Raw genomic sequence first — 18,072 nt, 5'->3', positions numbered from 1 at the left:
TACCTAAAACAATACATGGCCCACACAGTCTATTTTATTTTATTTTATTTATTATTATTATTATTTTTTTTTTTTTTTTGAGATGGAGTCTCACGCGGTCGCCCAGGCTGGAGTGCAATGGCGCAATCTCAGCTCACTGCAATCTCTGCCTTTGGGTTCAAGCAATTCTCTTGCCTCAGCCTCCCAAGTAGCTGAGATTACAGGTATGCACCACCATGCCTGGCTAATTTTTGTATTTTTAGTAGAGACAGGGTTTCACCATGTTGGCCAGGCTGGTCTCGAACTCCTGACCTCAGGTGACCCACCTACCTCAGCTTCCCAATGTGCTAGGATTACAGGTCTGAGCCACTGCGCCTGGCCCCACACAGTCTATTTTAAATAAATAATAATCATTGGTATTTTTATGGTTAAAATATACCTAGACTTTCAAAAAGAAAATAAGCAAACTACTAGTAGCAAGGCAACAGAAAGTTGTTTATAGCAAATTTTGTATTATTTTGGAGATTAGACTTTATCATCTAGAATTTCAAAAATTCCCTCCATCACCAAAAAATAATGATTCCAAATTCCATACAAGGTACGGGTTCTAAAGATACTCAAAATGTAGCAAACTGTTCAAATGGGGGTGAAGCCATTGCCTCAACATTTCCGGTATAAGTTACAGGGATCAGGCTGCAGGGTCCTTCTTGATTCTATCTGATGATTCCCCGTTAGCCGCAGGGGTTTGGCTGGGGGCTATGGAACTCAATCTGGCACTGCCACCAAACCAGCCAAGCTACCTAGAGTGAGGAATGAGCTGTACTCAAAAAGGTTTAAATCATAAAGCTGTAATTATTCAAGCAAAATTCAGCATATCAGAATATTCTCAGGACAACAGTCATCCTCCCTGAGGCCCCAGCAAGCACGTGGCCATTGAAAAAAGCTTTCGATAGCCTGGACAACATAGTGAAACGCTGTCTCTACAAAAAATTTAAAAGTGCGCCGGGTATGGTGGTTTACGGCCCAGGCACGTGAAACACTAAGAATTAAAACTCTTCAATGGTTGCCCACTGCTGTCGAGATAAACAGCAAAATTTCACATGGCCACCAACCATTGTCTAGTTAGTCCAAGCTCATCTTCTGCACACTCCAGCTACACTAGTGTCAATTCAGTCCCACAAAACGGCCAAGTCCTCACCTTCCAAAAGTGATGTTCACTATATCAGAACTCAGCATCCCTCCATGGTCCCTAGGATGGTCACTGTCTAACACCTTCAGGTCTCAGCATAAGCCTTACTTCTTTAAGAAAGCCTCCTCTGATTCCCTTGGACCAAGTTAAACTTGGACACCTAGAACGCAGTACAATCCAACCCTCCAACCCTTCAGGTTGTAATTATTATGTAATTATTTCCTTCCAGGTATGGCTTTCCCACTGTCTTAATTCCAGCAAGGCGGATCACAGTCTACCTACACTTGGCTGACAGTGGGCATCTAATGAAGGTACCACAGTGGACTACAGGTATAAAATACTACTGTGCATACTACAATAAAAATAATACAGGCCAGGAGTTGTAGTTCACACCTGCAATCCCAGCACTTTGTTAGGCCAAGGTGGGCAGATAACTTGAGGTCAGGAGTTCCAGACCAACGTGACCAACATGGTGAAATCACATCTCTACAAGAAATGCAAAAATTAGCTAGGTGTAGTGGCATATGCCTGTAATCTCAGCTACTCGGGAGGCTGAAGCAGGAGAACCACTTAAACTCGGCAGGTAGAGGTTACAGTGAGCTGAGAGCATGCCACTGCATTCCAGCCTGGACAACAGAGCGAGACTCTGTCTCAAAAACAAAGAAAACAGAAAAAATGGTACAGCAGGATAAGTTATTAGAACATTTCTCGATAACAAATAAGAGTTGTGTATAAGAACCTCAGGCATCTCAAAGGAAAAGGAGGCAGGAGTGCGGCCATCAGCATGTTTTGCCAGCTCAGACCTTCTGGGTCCTACTTCCTTCATCTCTAATATGAAGAAATTAAACAAGAAAATCTTCTATTCTATATCATACTATAATTGTCATTACACGGACTAATAATCCTGAATCCCTTCTAGAAAATGAGACTTCAAACACATTTGTAGAAATCTGAAATGCATAATTATGTAAAGGCTAGCAGGAATAACTTCACAAACGGGAAAGTGTTATCCAAGAAAAATATTCAACTTGACAATATAAGAATAAATAGAATATTAATACTACATTAGCTATTTTAATATATAACTTATGTAAACAAAAATTATTTAAATGCAGTATCTTCCCAACAATGTAAGCACACATAAAACCTGAATTTTGTCAGATCTGCCCATTTTATCACAATCTGCCATTTTTATGCTATTTCTCAAAGTCCAAGAACTCTACTGATGGTCCTCACCTCATTCTAAAAGGGACTTCTGATTAATCCATCCTACTGTGAACATTCTGCCATTTAACATTTTGTGTATAATTCGTTCCACATTATCTTCTAGTCTAGAGCCAACTTGGAATGCTAGAAATAGGTAGTATCTGCTCCGACCCTTTAATTTAACAGATTAGCAAACCAAAAATTACAAAGGCTCAACGACTGGCCCAGCTTTACACAGCTACTTAGTTGCAAAGCCAAGACTTGTCCACATGCTGCTTTGTAATTATTCTGTGGTTGTTCAAGTGTCTATACTTTATTCCCCTTCCTGTCAGAAGCTGACATCTCTGCTTTCTTCTGAACCCAATGTCTCAGCTATCACCTATTGAACACCTATCATGTATATCACAATTTCTCATTTAATCCTGTCAACAACCCAAAGAGAGAGATGCCCTTTACTCCATTTTGTAGTGAGAAAAGTGAGGCTTCAAGATGCTAAGCAAGGCTGGGTACAGGGGCTCACACCTATAATCCCAGCACTTTGGGAGGCAGAGGCCAAAGGCTAACTTGAAGCCAGGAGTTCACAACCAGCCTGGGAAACATAGAAAAAATAAAAATAATTTGAATATCAGGAGTTTCTCAAAAAAAAAAAAATACAAATAAATACAATCACAAATATTAGCCAGGCATGGTGGAGCATGCTTATATTCCTAGCTACTTGGAAGGCTGAGGCAGGGGGATCACTTGAACCCAGAAGTTTAAGGCTGCAAGGGAGCTACAATGGCAACACTGCACTCCAGCCTAGGCAACAGAAAGAGTGGGACTCTGCTCTGTCACCAAAAAAAAAAAAAAAAAAAAAAAAAAAAAACATGCTAAGCAACCCAAAGTCACCAGCTTATAAATCCTGGCACCAGGACTTAAGTCCAGGTCTGTGTAATTCCATGCCCATGCTCTTAATCACTACAAACAGGGAATCCTCCAGAAACAGCTGACTTACAAAAAAAAGATAGGGACTGTGCCTATTACCAAGCCACTGTAGACATCAACCAGGCCCTGCATGGACTCTCACTTTCTGGTGGTGGGTAGTCTGACGAGATCTGACACAAGGGACAAATTATTTTGTTCTGAAACCAGGGTGGCAGGCCTTGATCAGCAGTTTTAGTTGACTTCATTCATTCACTCAACAAACATTTATTAGCACCTACCCTGTCTTGGGCACTGTTCAGGAAGGTGGGCGCATAGCAGCAAATTAAATACACCCCTGTTTTCACATAGTTTACCTTCTAAAGGTGGGGACAGACAGACAACAAATAAATAATATGTCAAGGCATGATAAGACCTAGGAAAGGAAAATAAAGCAGGTTAAGGAGACAGAGTGATGACAGGAGAGATGCTATTTTAGACAGGGTGGTCAAAGAGGGCTTCCCAGACAAGGTAACATTTAAGCACAGAGGTAAGAGAGAAAGCTATAACAAAATCTATAGGAAAAACCTCCCAGGCAGTGGGAATAGTGAATGCAAAGGTCCTGAGGTAAGAGCATGCTTGGTTTGTCCTAGAAGCAGAATACAGTATAGCACAGTGGAAAGTGTGGGGCCCCCACAGCCTATCTGAGTTCAAATCCCCCACCTGACTTTTCTAAGCAATATAATTTTGGGCAACTTACTTAAAGTTCCACGCCTGATCTGTAAAGTAGAGAAAATGATTCTATCTCCTTCATGGGGTTGTTATGATGATTAAATTAATAAATAAAGCAGTTACTCCCTAGTATGTTGTTAGAATTCAGGAAATGGTAGCTATGATTATTTTTAACTACTCACTGATAACTCGGCTCCATTCCAGACAATTTATTTTCAATGTGATAGCTTTGAATCCCAGGGTGAATGACACTGCAGGCTTTGTACATGGCCAATAGCTTCCTCCTAAGCCTTTGACTTTCTTGGCTGCGCTTCCTATCCCTGTAGGAACCATGACGATGTTATCTCAATAAGAGCAGGAGGCAAATTCCTCTAACTTTACTATTACACTAATACAAATTATGTACTTCATTCCACATAATCCCTACCCACAAGAGTCTGACACTTCTTCAGAGCTGAATTTATTGCCCCGTGGATTTAAGGTATTGGTTTCACAAGACGGGGTCCTGCCAATCCTGACTTCCCACTAGCACCACCAGCAGAAGCAAGCAGAAATTTCAGTGACAACCCCTTATCTTGAGAAGGGTTAAAACTTCACTTCAAAAGATGGTAATTTAATTTTAAATAATCCATTCTCCAATGTCCTTTTTGCCTAAAATTAAGATTTATTTTCAAAGAAATCAGAACATCAAAGCAAAACTCCTCAAGAGTCATCTGGCCTAAAAGTCTCAAGACTCTTGAGCATAGCCCCCAAGCAAGGCAGCTCTGGAAGGGACTGTGTGACCAGACAAGGGGATGGGCACAGAAACAAGGCAAGATGTCAGGGCTGCAAGGAAATTCTGCCCTGTTTCCCCCTGCCCTCTTCCCTAGCTCTTTTCTTTAATGTTGTGTTTGCTTTTCATCTTTGTAGCCTGCTAGGTTAAAGGGCAAACCACAGGCAGAGAGAAACCTCAGCAAGCCCATGCCTGTTAGACATAAAATGGGAGTCTTCCCAAACCACTTGTAAGGATGGCGGGACCCACGGGTGCTGCTTCGAGTCAGACAATGAAAAAGAGGTCAGTGTTCTAGTCCAACGAGTCTTAAATGAGGCTTTTTAAAAATCAGATTCTCCTTCCCCGAGATCTGATGGTTTTCCCTTTTTTTGAGGGGGTGGTGGGAGAGGGGGATAGGGTTTCACTCTGTCACTCAGGCTGGTGTGCAGTGGCATGATCATAGCTCACTGCAGCCTCGAGCTCCTTGGCTCAAGCTATTCTCTCACCTCAACTACAGTCCCTGTAAGCAGGGACTACAGGTGTGCCCCACCACATCAGGCTGACTTTTTAAGATTTTTTTTATGGAGATGGGGTCTCACTATGTTATCCAGGCTAATCATGAATTCTTAGCCTCATATAATCCTCCTGCCTCAGCCTCCTAAAGCACTGGGATTATAGGGGTAAGCCATCACACCTGGCCAATTTTCCCTTCCTTTTTTTTATTTTTTTTTTATTTTTCAGACACAGTCTCGCTGTGCTTCCCAGGCTGTAGTGCAGTGGCGCTATCTCAGATCACTGCAACCTCTGCCTCCCAGGTTCAATCAGTTCTCCTGCCTCTGCCTCCTGAGTAGCTGGGATTACAGGTGCCTGCCACCAAGCCCAGCTAATTTTTGGGTTTTTTTTAGTAAAGACAGGGTTTTACCATGTTGGCCAGGCTGGTCTCGAGCTCCTGTCCTCAGTCTCCAAAAGTGTTGGGATTACAGGCCTGAGCCACCATGCCTGGCCCAATTTTCCCTTTTTAATGCCCTGAGTGCACCTATAACTGGGGCTATAAGAAATCCATAAAATGGACTGGGTGCTGTGGCTCACGCCTGTAATCCTAGCACTTTGGGAGACCAAGGCAGGTGGATCACTTGAGATCAGGAGTTCAAGACCAGCCTGGCCAACATGGTGAAACTCCGTCTCTACCAAAACTACAGAAAAAATTAGCCGGGCATGGTGGCATGTGCCTGTAATCCCAGCTACTTGGGAGGCTGAGACAGGAGAATGGCTTGAACCCAAGAGGCAGAGGTTGTAGTGAGCCGAGATTGTGCCACTGCACTCCAGCCTGGGTGACAGAGTTAGACCCTGCCACAAAAAAAAAAAAAAAAGTCATAAAATGATGCTTCTCATTCATTAATTAATTTAATAATGTTTATCAAGTGCCTGCTTCATGCCAGGACTGTTCCAGGTGTGAATATTCAACAGAAAACAAAACATAAAAATCCCTGCCCTGATGGAGCTTTCATTCTAGCTAGAGGAGACAGACTATAAACAAGATACATAATTATATATTATATAGAGACCAATGCTAAGAAAACAAAGCAGAAAAGGGAGAGACAAAGTATGTGTGTGAGGTTTTGGTTTGGTTTGTCTGTTTTGAGTAAGGACCTAACAAAAGCGAATTCTGTACTTATTTGGGGAAAAACATTCCAAGCAAAGGAAACAGCACGTGCAAAGGCCCTGAGACAGAGCGTATCTGGCATGCTCAGGGGCCAACAATCAGGCGTGGTCGCTGGAGCAGAGTAAGCAGCCTAGAAAGCACAAGAGGGAAGTCAACTGGGTCACCAACATGAGAGTGGTGGGCTCGTTGTGCAGGGCTTTACAGATCACTGTGAGAATTTTTTATTTTATTCTGAGAAAAACAAGAATAAACAGTAGAGTGTTTTTTGTTTTGTTTTGTTTTGAGACAGAGTCTGGCTCTGTCACCAGGCTGGAGTGCAGGTGCAATCTCGGCTCTCTGCAACCTCCACCTTCTGGGTTCAAGAGATTCTCCTGCCTCAGCCTCCCGAGTAGCTGGGATTACAGGCACTTGCCACCATGCCAGGCTAATTTTTTGTATTTTTAGTAGAGATGGGGTTTCACCATGCTGGCCAGGCTGGTCTCAAACTCCTGACTTTGTAATCCGCCTGCCTCAGCCTCCCAAAGTGCTGGGATTACAGGCATAAGCCACTGCTCCCAGCCTAGAGTGTTTTAAGCACGGGAATGAAGGAATCTGACTTAGGGTTTATCACAAACATTCCGGCTATTGGGTGGGAACCAGGCTGCAGAAGGGCAAGGAGGGGAACACTGTTCTCTGGTTGTTCGCATCTTTAGAGAAACTTAAGGAAGATTATTCTAAACCCCACTCTAACCCTAAACTCTATGACTCTGAGTTGATTTCCTATGTCTTTTCTATAGCTATAATTTATATCAACTGTAAGCCTGATCTTTCCCCAAAGTCATAACTGAAGTGGGCTGAAATGAATAATTCCATTTTTCAATATATCTATAAACCAGGCCCATGCTACACACCTAGGATACCAAGATGGTAAGACTCGATCCTGCTCTGGGGAATCTGCCGAAGGAAGAAAAAACATTCTCATGAGTCAGCAAGAGAAGCACCTGCCAGGAGGAGCCACATAAAGCCCCACCAGAGGAGCTGGCAGCAGTGAGAGCCTGGAAGAGTAAGCAAGAACCCCCACAGAGAAGAAGGGACATGGGAAATACAGAAGGTGACATTGTAGAGACTATGGACCACAGAGAAGTAATATGGTGGATTTTGGACTGTAATAGAAAAACCTACAGAAAAACCAGATGGCACTGTCTGAGAGGCTGTTGGAAATATGGGTGTGAAAACCTGGGAGCTGTTGATATTGAAGCAGAGAAATATGAGCAACTTGATGTAGACTGAGAAGACAAGAAAAAGAAAAGAGGAAGAAAGGGAAGGGGAGGGGAGGAAAGGAAAATAGAACCTTGGAAAATGTCAACCCATAGGGATCAAGCATTCAAAAGGAAGACTGGGCCGGGCACTGTGGCTCACGTCTGTAATCCCAGCATTTTGGGAGGCTGAGGCAGGTAGAGCACCTGAGGTCAGGAGTTCAAGACCAGCCTGGCCAACATGGCGAAACCTTGTCTCTACTAAAAATACAAAAAGTAGCTGGGCGTGGTGGTGCACGCCTGTAATCCCAGCTACTCGGCGGGTGGGAGTATGCAGCTGAGGCAGGAGAATTGCTTGAACCCATGAGGCAGAGATTGCAGTGAGCCAAGGTCATGCCAATGCACTCCAGCCTGGGCAACAGAGTGAGACTCCATCTCAAAAAAAAAAGAAAGAAAGAAAAGGAACGAAATGGAAGACTGAAGAGATATCTGGAACATAAGAGGAAAACCAGGAGAACTCATTTCAGGGAAATCAAGAAAAAAAAATGGGGGAAAAAGGAAAGTAAAGCAGCAAATGCAACTTTGCACTCCGCACTTCACTCCGCACTTCGCACCTCTTCTAGCACCTCATGGGGGTGTGGTGGGCGTGGGAGCCAGCAGCAGGCAGGAGAGTAAACGGGAGGTGAGAAGAAAAGCACCAAGAGCTAAAACACATTAGCCTCAGTGACAAGCCTCAGGGACAAGAGTTATCAAAGATTATGTAACATCAGGAAAGTCTTATTCAACACTCTGTGGAGGTGTAAGGTATGAGAAACAGGAACTAAGACGTGCCAGGGGTGATCTTCTGGCAGTGCAAAGGAGATTTCTTAGTTAACACCTAGGTCTCACAGGACCACTAATCCTGAAACTAGCAGTAGGCATCCGGAAAGGCTAGTTGGCTTCTGACAAGTGCTGAGGACAATATATTCACCCACACATCATCCAAATGCTAGGCTTCGCACCTCCATACCTTTCCCACACTAATATCCCTAATTTTTTCCTCCAGCAGAATAATGCTGGGCAGCAGGGACTACGTTTCAGTTCAAAGCATGGTAAAAAAAATTCACATAACAAAAACCATAGCACCACTACCAGGTATGATGCTGTGAGCCCATAACCTGGGACCATTTAGGCAGGAAAAGGCTTTACCAAAAACACAAGCTGGGTCCCGGAACACTGGACCCAAACACCTTCATGTCAGCAAAAACTGCCTAAATGTTCTTCTGTTTGCTCTCTGAGAAACGAAAAGAAGCCGAAGGAGGAAAAAGCCTTTAATCCTAAAATTATTCTTAATTTCCAATACAGAGCATTTGATAAAAATCTGAAAGCCAACAGAAAAACTAGCAGATTCTTTAAAATGTGTGTCTACAGTCCTTTCTCCTTTACCCTCTGCAAAAAAAACCAATCCAACTCCCAAATGATCATTTTTCTTGGCTTAATTTCACTATTTTTTGTGATACATAATTGGAAACAGACTACTTTTTCCTGGCTTTAGAGAACAGGATCTTCAGGGTTACAAGAGTTGCCAACTACAGAACCTCAACCTGCAAATTTCTCTTGCAAACATCTTACCTATCTACCTACTTGAAATATATATTAACTCCAAAGAAAACACTTAAATCCCCTATTATTATGCAAAAGTGGACTTTCTCCCAACAAATTAGACACTCCCCTCCTTTTCCTAGCCTCCCTACCCATTGAAATCCTGCTCTGTGTCCAGCTATCTCCCATTTAAACATGACCAAAAGCCCTCACCAGCATGGTATCTAGATGGGATACCTTTTGGAAGCATTTTCTTTTTTCTTCATATTTTCTTTTTTTTTGGTGGGGACAGGGACAAGGTCTCACTGTGTCACCCAGGCTGGAGTGCAGTGGTATGATCATGACTCACTGCAGCCTCGACCTCCTGGTTCAAGCAATCCTCCTGCCTCAGCCTTCTGAGAAGCTACAAGCACACACCACCATGCCTGGCTAATTTTTAATTGACATTTTCAGGAATTTAGTAGAATTGGTTCTACAGGAAAGCTCCTTATTTAGCCCACACAGTGAATGAAATTAAAACCTGGAACATCTTAGAGAACCACCACTCTAACAATGAAATAAAGATGCCACAAATTGAAAAAAGATATAAATATGGAAAAATGTGAAATGCAACTAGTAGGTCATCCTTCCCCTAGCTCCTGTGTCAAAAACACGATACATCCAATGGCTGTACAGCTATTGTAACAAATAATGAGTATGACAGCTTAAAAGCTCAAAGACAAGTGTCTTTACAAAATGGGTTGTTGGCTTAAGTATTTTTTTCAGGATTCAGATGATTTATCACGAATACATAACAAGTAACAATCTCTCTAAAGTCTCGAAAATAAGAAAATGAATAGGAATGTCTATTCAGAAAGGCTTTGGCAAAAAGATAGACCAGCAATAGGAAACATGCCCATTTAGATCAGAAACTTCTCCCACACACATAGGGAAGACCTTATACTGCAATGATGCAAAATGTATGTAATGAGTCAACGGTGCTTTCCCTCAAAGTTAAATTTAATTTGCCAGCCAACTGCACAAAATCTAATATAACAAAATGAGATACTTATTCTTTATGGGGAGTCAGAAGAGTTTTGTTTTAAAGAAAAAACCATAAAAGAGATAACTCACAGCAACACAGTGAGTATCTTACAAAAGGACTCAGGGTACCACATGAACGCAAGGCTTTATGATTAGAATCTAAGTTTTTCACCTCAAATAACCTTCCAAGAATGAAAAGGAAAAAAAAAAAAAGCCACATTATGCTCCAGGAATTATCACACAGTTAGTTAATTATAAAATGAAATTTCCAAATAGTCTCCAGAGTATTTTTGCATCCAAGGACCAATATCACACTGTCAAAACAATAAATCACTAAAAATGCTAACAAAACGAATACTCCCAAAAGGGACCCTTTTCACTTGCCAGATGGATTTAAGTATTCATCAAGTTTCCATTAGCAAAATAGTATGATACAAATTTAAAAAGAAATCCAGAGTTCTACTAGACCCTCCACCTGTCCCATGTGATGTTCTCACCTATAAAAGGTAGTGAGTCATGCCTGTGAAACTACAGACCTTCGCCCAAGGCAATCTGATCCACAGGAAAGCTCAAGGACTAGTATCTGTAAAGATTGTTTTCTAAAGATCATTTTTCAAGGACTAATCAACTTAAATGTGTTTTTACAAATGATCCATCAGCAATTTTACACAAAAAACCTGACCTTCGGCATATACCAGAGAAATGAATTATGTGCCTGGAAGGACAGAAAAGCAGGTGTTTCGTCCTCCTGCAAATAGCACCCAACTCCAAAGGCCCCTTTCACTAGGAGTCCAATGTCCAGAGAGTATACGCTTCTTTATAACCATTTTTTAAAGTAAAGATAGAGCTAACATTTCAGACTTAATTCTAAATTATTATCTTGGCAACAGTTTAACATTAAAGTCGGCTTGTGGGCGTGGTGGCTCACACCTGTAAACTCTGCACTTTGGGAGGTTGAGGCAGGGCAGATCACTTGAGGCCAGAAGTTTGAGACCAGCCTGGACAACATGGCAAAACCCTGTCTCTATTAAAAATACAAAAATTAGCCAGAGGGGTGGCCCCCGCCTGTAATCCCAGTTACTTGGGAGGCTGAGGCACAATAATCGCTTAAACACAAGAGGCAGAGCTTGCAGTGAGCCAAGATCACACCACTGCGCTCCAGCCTAAGCAACAGAGCAAGACTCTGTCAAAAAAAAAAAAAAAAAACCATTAAAATCTAAGTCTAAAAATCAACTTTGCCAGGCTCTACATATAACTAAATCCTCTTCCCAGGCTGGAAGAAGATTTCAACATAACAGAAACACCAGCACAAAAACCAGACATTAAGCTCCCTGTCCTGCCCTCCTCCACACCAAAAAAATTATCTTCAGCAGGGCACATTAGGATGGCCTGAAGGCATGGTTCTGGGCTCTTGTTCCAGACCTTCTGTTTTAAATATGGTCTCTATCCCTCATAAGCAGTTGTCAGCCTATTAAGACTTCATCTTTGGCCTGAAAAACTGAAGAATAAAAAATGAAGAATAAGTTCCAAATGAGAGTAGCCTCACGCAGAATTTATATTAATGTTGTTTCAAAAACACATTCTGGTTGAGAGAGCAAGACATCAAAATCATTATTCAACAGGGGAGGAAGAATGCTTGGAAATTTGTGCTGATTCTTAAGAAAGGACTTTGCAAGCAGAGAAAATAAAGCTCAATGTCAGTTAAAAAACAAATGTACTATTTCAAAAGATATAAAATAAGAAATCTAGAAATGGACAGAGCCCAGGAAATGAACCCAGATCCTTCTTGTAAAGCCCTTCCAAGCTGTGTTGATTTATTTCAGCTTGACTAGAAACTGAACAAATTAGCAACAGCTTGTGTTTTATGAAATGCTGCAAAGAAACAATGCTATCATTCCAAGTGTTACTCTGAAGATGTAGAACCACAGAAATTACTGCTATGGCTCTTGGTACACTTAATTTTCTTCCTACAGAAATGCCCTCACTCAATCTGCTGAAGGCTCACTGTTATGTGTTAAAGGTTAGCTTTTCATATAACCTAGATTCACTATTAAATTCCAAATTGTTTATATTCCTAGTGGCAATACAAGATTGCTTTTACACTAAAGGTCCCTAAAAACATTTACCTAACTCAAGTTATGCAAATTTCAAAAAAGTTAACATTTTTACAATTTACAATTGTTTTTAAATAAGTTTAAAAATATAAGAAAAATGCTTCAGTAGACTTTATTGCTCTATAGCAATAAAATCACTTTTAAATAACTGTTAAGACTGAAAAAGAAGACTGTCCTTTAGTAGCTAATAAATCTGATAGCCAGGAGCAGTGGCTCATGCCTGTAATCCCAACAATTTGAGAAGATGAGGCAGGAGGATTACTTGAGCCCAGGAGCTCGAGACCAGCCTGGGCAACATAGTGAGACTCTGTCTCAAAATATATATATTAAAAATATATTATACATATTTTTAGATTATATATTAGATTTTATATATGTAAGATTTTACATATATTTATATATTTTTATATGAATAAGTAATAAATAAAAATAAAAAATAAATCTGACAATTACAATTTTCAACCAACAGCAATGAAAGCACCACAAAAAATACATTTCAAAATGAATTATCAAGAACAGGGGTAATTAAAATGACCACAGAGCAGAATCATCCAGGCAAAATATTACAGCAAAGTTTACTACTTACACAGCCACTGTCTAAGCTCTAACTGCTCTGTCTGTTAAACTTAAAATGTAAAGTCAGGTCCTTTCACAGATTTTTGAACCCAGGAAACTGGTCATCACTTATATACTAAAGAAGTCAACAGTGATCACCTTCTTAAAACTCGAAGGACAGTTGAGTTCCCTGGGCTCTTAGGCTCCGATTCTGCCTTCAGAAAAACAAGCACTCACCTGACTTTTACAAGTCACAACCAAGTTTGCATGCAAGAGAGAAAAATTAATTCCTCTGAGTCTTAAAAAGAATGGAAAAAAAAAAGAATGGATCAACACTTTCCTTCAAGTAAACGAAAGGCTTTCTGTAAGAAACCCCTAAGCAACCTGAAGGCATTTTGGCCCCCTGCTGTCAGAGCACTGAATAAGGACAATTAATTTGCCAAGCTCCAAGACCAGGAACCATAAGCCTAGTAGGGAGTAGGAGGTTATAAGTGTTTGTTGAATTACTTGAGTAAACTAGAGCAAAGCATAGAAGACTAAATGAGAGATCCTAAATAAATGCTACTCTGTAGTGTAAGTGCAATGCTAAGATTTAAAAAGAAGGGACTAGACTAATTTTGAAAGTTATTTTAAACTAGGATCCATGGGACCCTAACGTGGTAAATGTAATAAAGGTAAATCAACACTACATAATACGGGGCCTGGCACAGTGGCTCACACCTATAATCCCAGCACTTTGGAAGGCTGGGGCGGGTGGATCATGAGGTCAGGAAATCAAGACCATCCTGGCTAACACGGTGAAACCCCATCTCTACTAAAAATACAAAAAATGAGCTGGGCGTGGTGGCGGGTGCCTGTAGTCCCAGCTACTCGAGAGGCTGAGGCAGGAGAATGGCGTGAATCCAGGAGGCAGAGGTTGCAGTGAGCCAAGATTGCTCCATTGCACTCCAGCGTGGGTGACAGAGTGAGACTCTGTCTCAAAAAAAAAAAAAAAACCTATATAATACGCAAGAAACAAGAAAGGAAACTGGCCTACAAAACTACAGACAAAAATTTAAAACCTTTTTTCTTTTTTTGAGACAGAGCCTCGCTGTCTCCCAGGCTGGAATACAGTGGCATGATCTCAGCTCACTGAAACCTCCACCTCCTGGGCTCAAGGGATCCTCCCACCTCAGCCTCTGGAGTAGCTGGGATTACAGGTGTGCACCACCACACTCGGCAAATTTTGTATTTTCTGTAGAGACTGGGTTTCGCCATGTTGGCCAGGCTGGTCTCAAACTCCTGACCTCAAGTGATCCACCTGCCTCGGCCTCCCAACATGCTGGGAGTACAGGCATGAGTCACCGCACTCAGCCAAAAACTTTTTTTAAAAGTCAAGTTTGATTTTCCAAGCATATTTATTCTTATTGTTTATATTGACAGGTATGAATATTCATAGACACATCACACCTATACTAGTATCAAATATGATACATCTGAACTATTACTATACTTGAATATTAACATAAGCCTCTGAGGAATGCACAGCAATAGAACTGCTGTTATTTAGGATTACTGATCCCCTATTGTCTTGCACTTAGAAGATGTTAATGAAAGATGATGACAGGATTGTGAACACACCAACCTCCCTGAGAACAAATTCATCATATTCAGTTTTCTACAAAAGACAAATGAGGATCATTACAAAATATTCACAACAAATTCCTCTGGATTTCCGGTTCTCCTAGATAAGTTGAAATATTATTCAAACTACACAAAATTAGTTTACATTCAAACTTCACTTTTTAAAGAGATGGGGTCTCACTATATTGCCCAGGCTGGTCTCGAACTCCTTGGCTCAAGTGATCCTCCTACCTCAGCCTCCCAAAGTGTTGGAATTACAGGTGTGAGCCACTGTGCCTGGCCTAAGCACCACTTACGGAAACAAATTGAAAAAAAACTGTATGTGTGTTTATTATCTGTCCAGCCACCATGGAGTTCTTGATATATATTCAACACACATACCCTGTCCTCAAGGTCATTCTTAATCAGTTCAAATTAAATCTAGTCCTCCATTATAAACTCCAAAAGCAACTTGGTTATTTTGCTAGATATTTTGCCCTCCCCTTTCAAAATATATGTTTAATACTCTAAAAACGGGTTTATGCGCCTTATAGATATCAACAGTGTGTTATGCTCCCCCTATTGACTAATATTCAAAATAACAATGAACTCCCCAGGGGTTGCCTTTGAAGTGCTGGGGTTCAAAAGTATGTTGGTGATTTTTATATTTAAAAACATGAGCTGAATCAACAGTTGTTAGGCAAAGCTGCCATGTAACGGTCAGATTCCATCAAAACAGGAAAAATTAAAGTTGACAAATGACAAACCGAAGGGCCAAAAAAAAAAAAAATGCTCAAGCCTTGAAACACTAAACAATGCAGAAATAAAGCCAAAAGCAAAGAACAGCAAGAAATAGAGCAACATCCTTTAACTGACACAATGGCATGAAATCAATTTCATGTTAATAGCCCTTAAGGGGGTAAGAATTATTTCCCTGCCTCCTGTGCCAACCCCAAGCTGTTTCCTAAGGAAGCCAAGTAATGGTGATCAACAATGTCTGGAGAATTAATAAAAGAAATTAAGAATAAAAATCCATGTTGGCCAGGCGTGGTGGTTGACGCTTGTAATCCCAGCACTTTGGGAGGCCGAGGTGGGTGGATCACGAGGTCAAGAGATCGAGACCATCCTGGCCAACATGGTGAGACACCATCTCTACTAAAAATACAAGTTAGCCGGCGTGGTAGTGCGCGCCTGCAGTCCCAGCTACTCGAGAGGCAGAGCCAGAAAAATCTCTTGAACCCGGGAGGTAGAGGTTGCAGTAAGCCGAGATCGCACCACTGCACTGCAGCCTGGGGACACAGCGAGACTCTGTCACACACACACACACAAAAAAAATCCATGTTAATGAATATAAGTCAGAGTTCTATTTATAATTATTTGGGGCCAGTGTTAGAGGAACTTTAATTCGGCACCCTCATAAGTATGTAAAATCACCTAAATTCATCGCAGATACCTTATGTGTGTTTCAAGAAATATGCGTTCAGCTCAAATAGAAAGCTGAAAGATGGGAGAAGATGCATGGCCTATGCACACAAATCTATGTACACACAAATCGGCCTGCACTTGCCACTCTCCGCTGAGGGAGGAAGCTAGTTTTGGAGTCAGAACTAACAGAAAATTGTGTATGATATTGGACAAGTAACTTAACCTCTAGTGTCTTATCTGTAAAATAAAGTTATTAATAGTGCTTTTCCCAGAGATGCTGTGAGGATTAAGTGCACACAGTATGGGCTTAGTAAAAGTTAGCTGTTATTATCATCCAAAAGAAACAACTGAGTTCACACTGAAATAACTGTTTGCAGTCTGAGTACCATTCAGGAAGAAGAAATGGTCTTGACGTGTTTTTACTACCTGTGGAGACTTCTCCCAAACCGCTCACTTCTTTGGAAGGACGTAAAACTCAGAATACGCCCGGTTCCCCAGCACAGCCTGTCACTCCTACTACCCCCTGCCCTCGCCGCTCCTATCCTGTCACCGTAGGGCTAACGGCAAGCAGCGCTAACCTCCGTGCGGCGCTTACTCTGTGTCAGACACTGTTGTAGCACCTTACACACATTAAATCATTCGATGCTCACAGCAACTTTACGGGGCAAGTACTACTACTATCCCCACTTCACAGCTAGGGAAATTGAACGGTTTTCTTCTTCCAGCTTTTTGTGAGGACACCAAATCCACTAAGTTCTACTTTGCCAAGGTAATTCAAGCTTGACACGTCCGCTCCTGACACTATGCGATTCTGCAAAGCTGGGCAAATGCCCTAATAAGATCAAGTCTGCAAGCAGATTCTTCTAGCGACAGTCCAAGATTTCCAAGTTTGTCCTAACCAAATGAATACAGAAGAGAGCCTTCAAAATAAACCGGGGCGCGTTCTCTGCGTGAGGGGGCCGAGCTGCAGCTTGCGGCGCAGCCCGCAAGGCACCCTGAGGGCGCGGTCCGCGGCGAACGCAAACCGCGTCCGTGCACTAGTCCGGGAACCACAGCCTGGGCCACGGCAATTGACTGCGAACCCACAACAAACCATTCCCACCGACGCTGTCACGCGTCCGGAGGGAAGTGACTGCCGCGCCCCGCAGGGGTCAGAAGGACCCGCGGAGAGGAAGAGTGAGGGCGGGCGTGGAGAATTCCTCCCCAGCACTGCGCATCGTCTGGGGCACTGCCTGCCCGTGCGGCCGCTCCCCACGCACCGCTGGCCACCGGTGCCCGCTCCCCGGAGCGTAAACACTCCCCCACCAGCGCCGCCCTCCCAAGCGCGGAGGTCCCAGCTGCTGGAGCGACCCTGGCCGGGAAGTAGGCACTGGCAGCCCGCGCCGCGCGGACGGGCACCGCGCAGCCTGCAGAGCCCACAGCCCGGGCGGGCTGCAGCGCCGCGGGGCTGGGCCGGCACGTACCTCGGAGGCGGTGTGTCCAGCGGAGATCCACCCGCGGCAAGTTGGAGGCAAGCGGCGGAAAGTTTCCCCGCCCAGCGCTCGGCGGCGGCGAGCTCTGGCAGCTGCTGCGCCGCGGCACAACTACGCCATCCGGACCAGCTGAGGACTCTCACCTCCTGCAGGGAGCTCCGGGAATCGCGCAGGGAAAGTGGCCGGGGCGCGAGAGCCGCCGACTGGCCTCCTTCACTCACTGGGAAGAGGAAAGTGCCGCTCGGCGTCCCCGAAACCCTCGATTACCCCCATCAGGCCGACCCGGCGCACTCGCCCTCCCTAGCACACACGCGGGCGGGGACGGGCAGGACGCCACAGCAATCAGCGCGCGGGGGGAAGGGCGCTCCTCCGCCGGCCCCACCGGGGGCTCTCGGCCGCCCAGAAACTCCTCCTCCCGCCTCCTTTCTCCTCCCCCTTTGCCTCCGCGGCTGATGGATGAGCCCCGAGTGCTGCTCGAGCCTGTGTTTCCCTTCGGGCCGAGAAGGCAGAGAGAGAAGGGACTAGGGGCGCGGCCGGGCTCAGCGCGCCCGGGTTGGGGCGGCCCCTGTCCTAGGGGAACCGCGGGGGACACGCGGACGCGAGCTGCGGGGACTCGCTCCCTCAAACGCGGTCCTTCGAACTTTC

General features: G+C 43.4%; 1 protein-coding gene across 2 annotated transcripts in view; it reads right to left on the bottom strand.

Moving 5' to 3' along the window:
* Window positions 1–17,815, bottom strand: part of TGFBR3 (transforming growth factor beta receptor 3) — a 207,410-nt gene extending 189,595 nt beyond the window's left edge. For both annotated transcript variants that reach the window (XM_023231020.2, XM_023231021.2), the window contains exon 1: window positions 17,419–17,815. The gene's annotated coding sequence lies outside the window, so the exon portion shown is untranslated. The remainder of the gene's footprint in view (window positions 1–17,418) is intronic.
* Window positions 17,816–18,072: the final 257 nt, after the last annotated feature.

This window comes from Piliocolobus tephrosceles, chromosome 1, assembly GCF_002776525.5.
Source record: "Piliocolobus tephrosceles isolate RC106 chromosome 1, ASM277652v3, whole genome shotgun sequence".
Lineage (NCBI taxonomy): Eukaryota > Metazoa > Chordata > Mammalia > Primates > Cercopithecidae > Piliocolobus > Piliocolobus tephrosceles.
The sequence above is the reverse complement of the archived record's forward strand: the minus strand, read 5'-3'. Positions and strand labels throughout refer to the sequence as shown.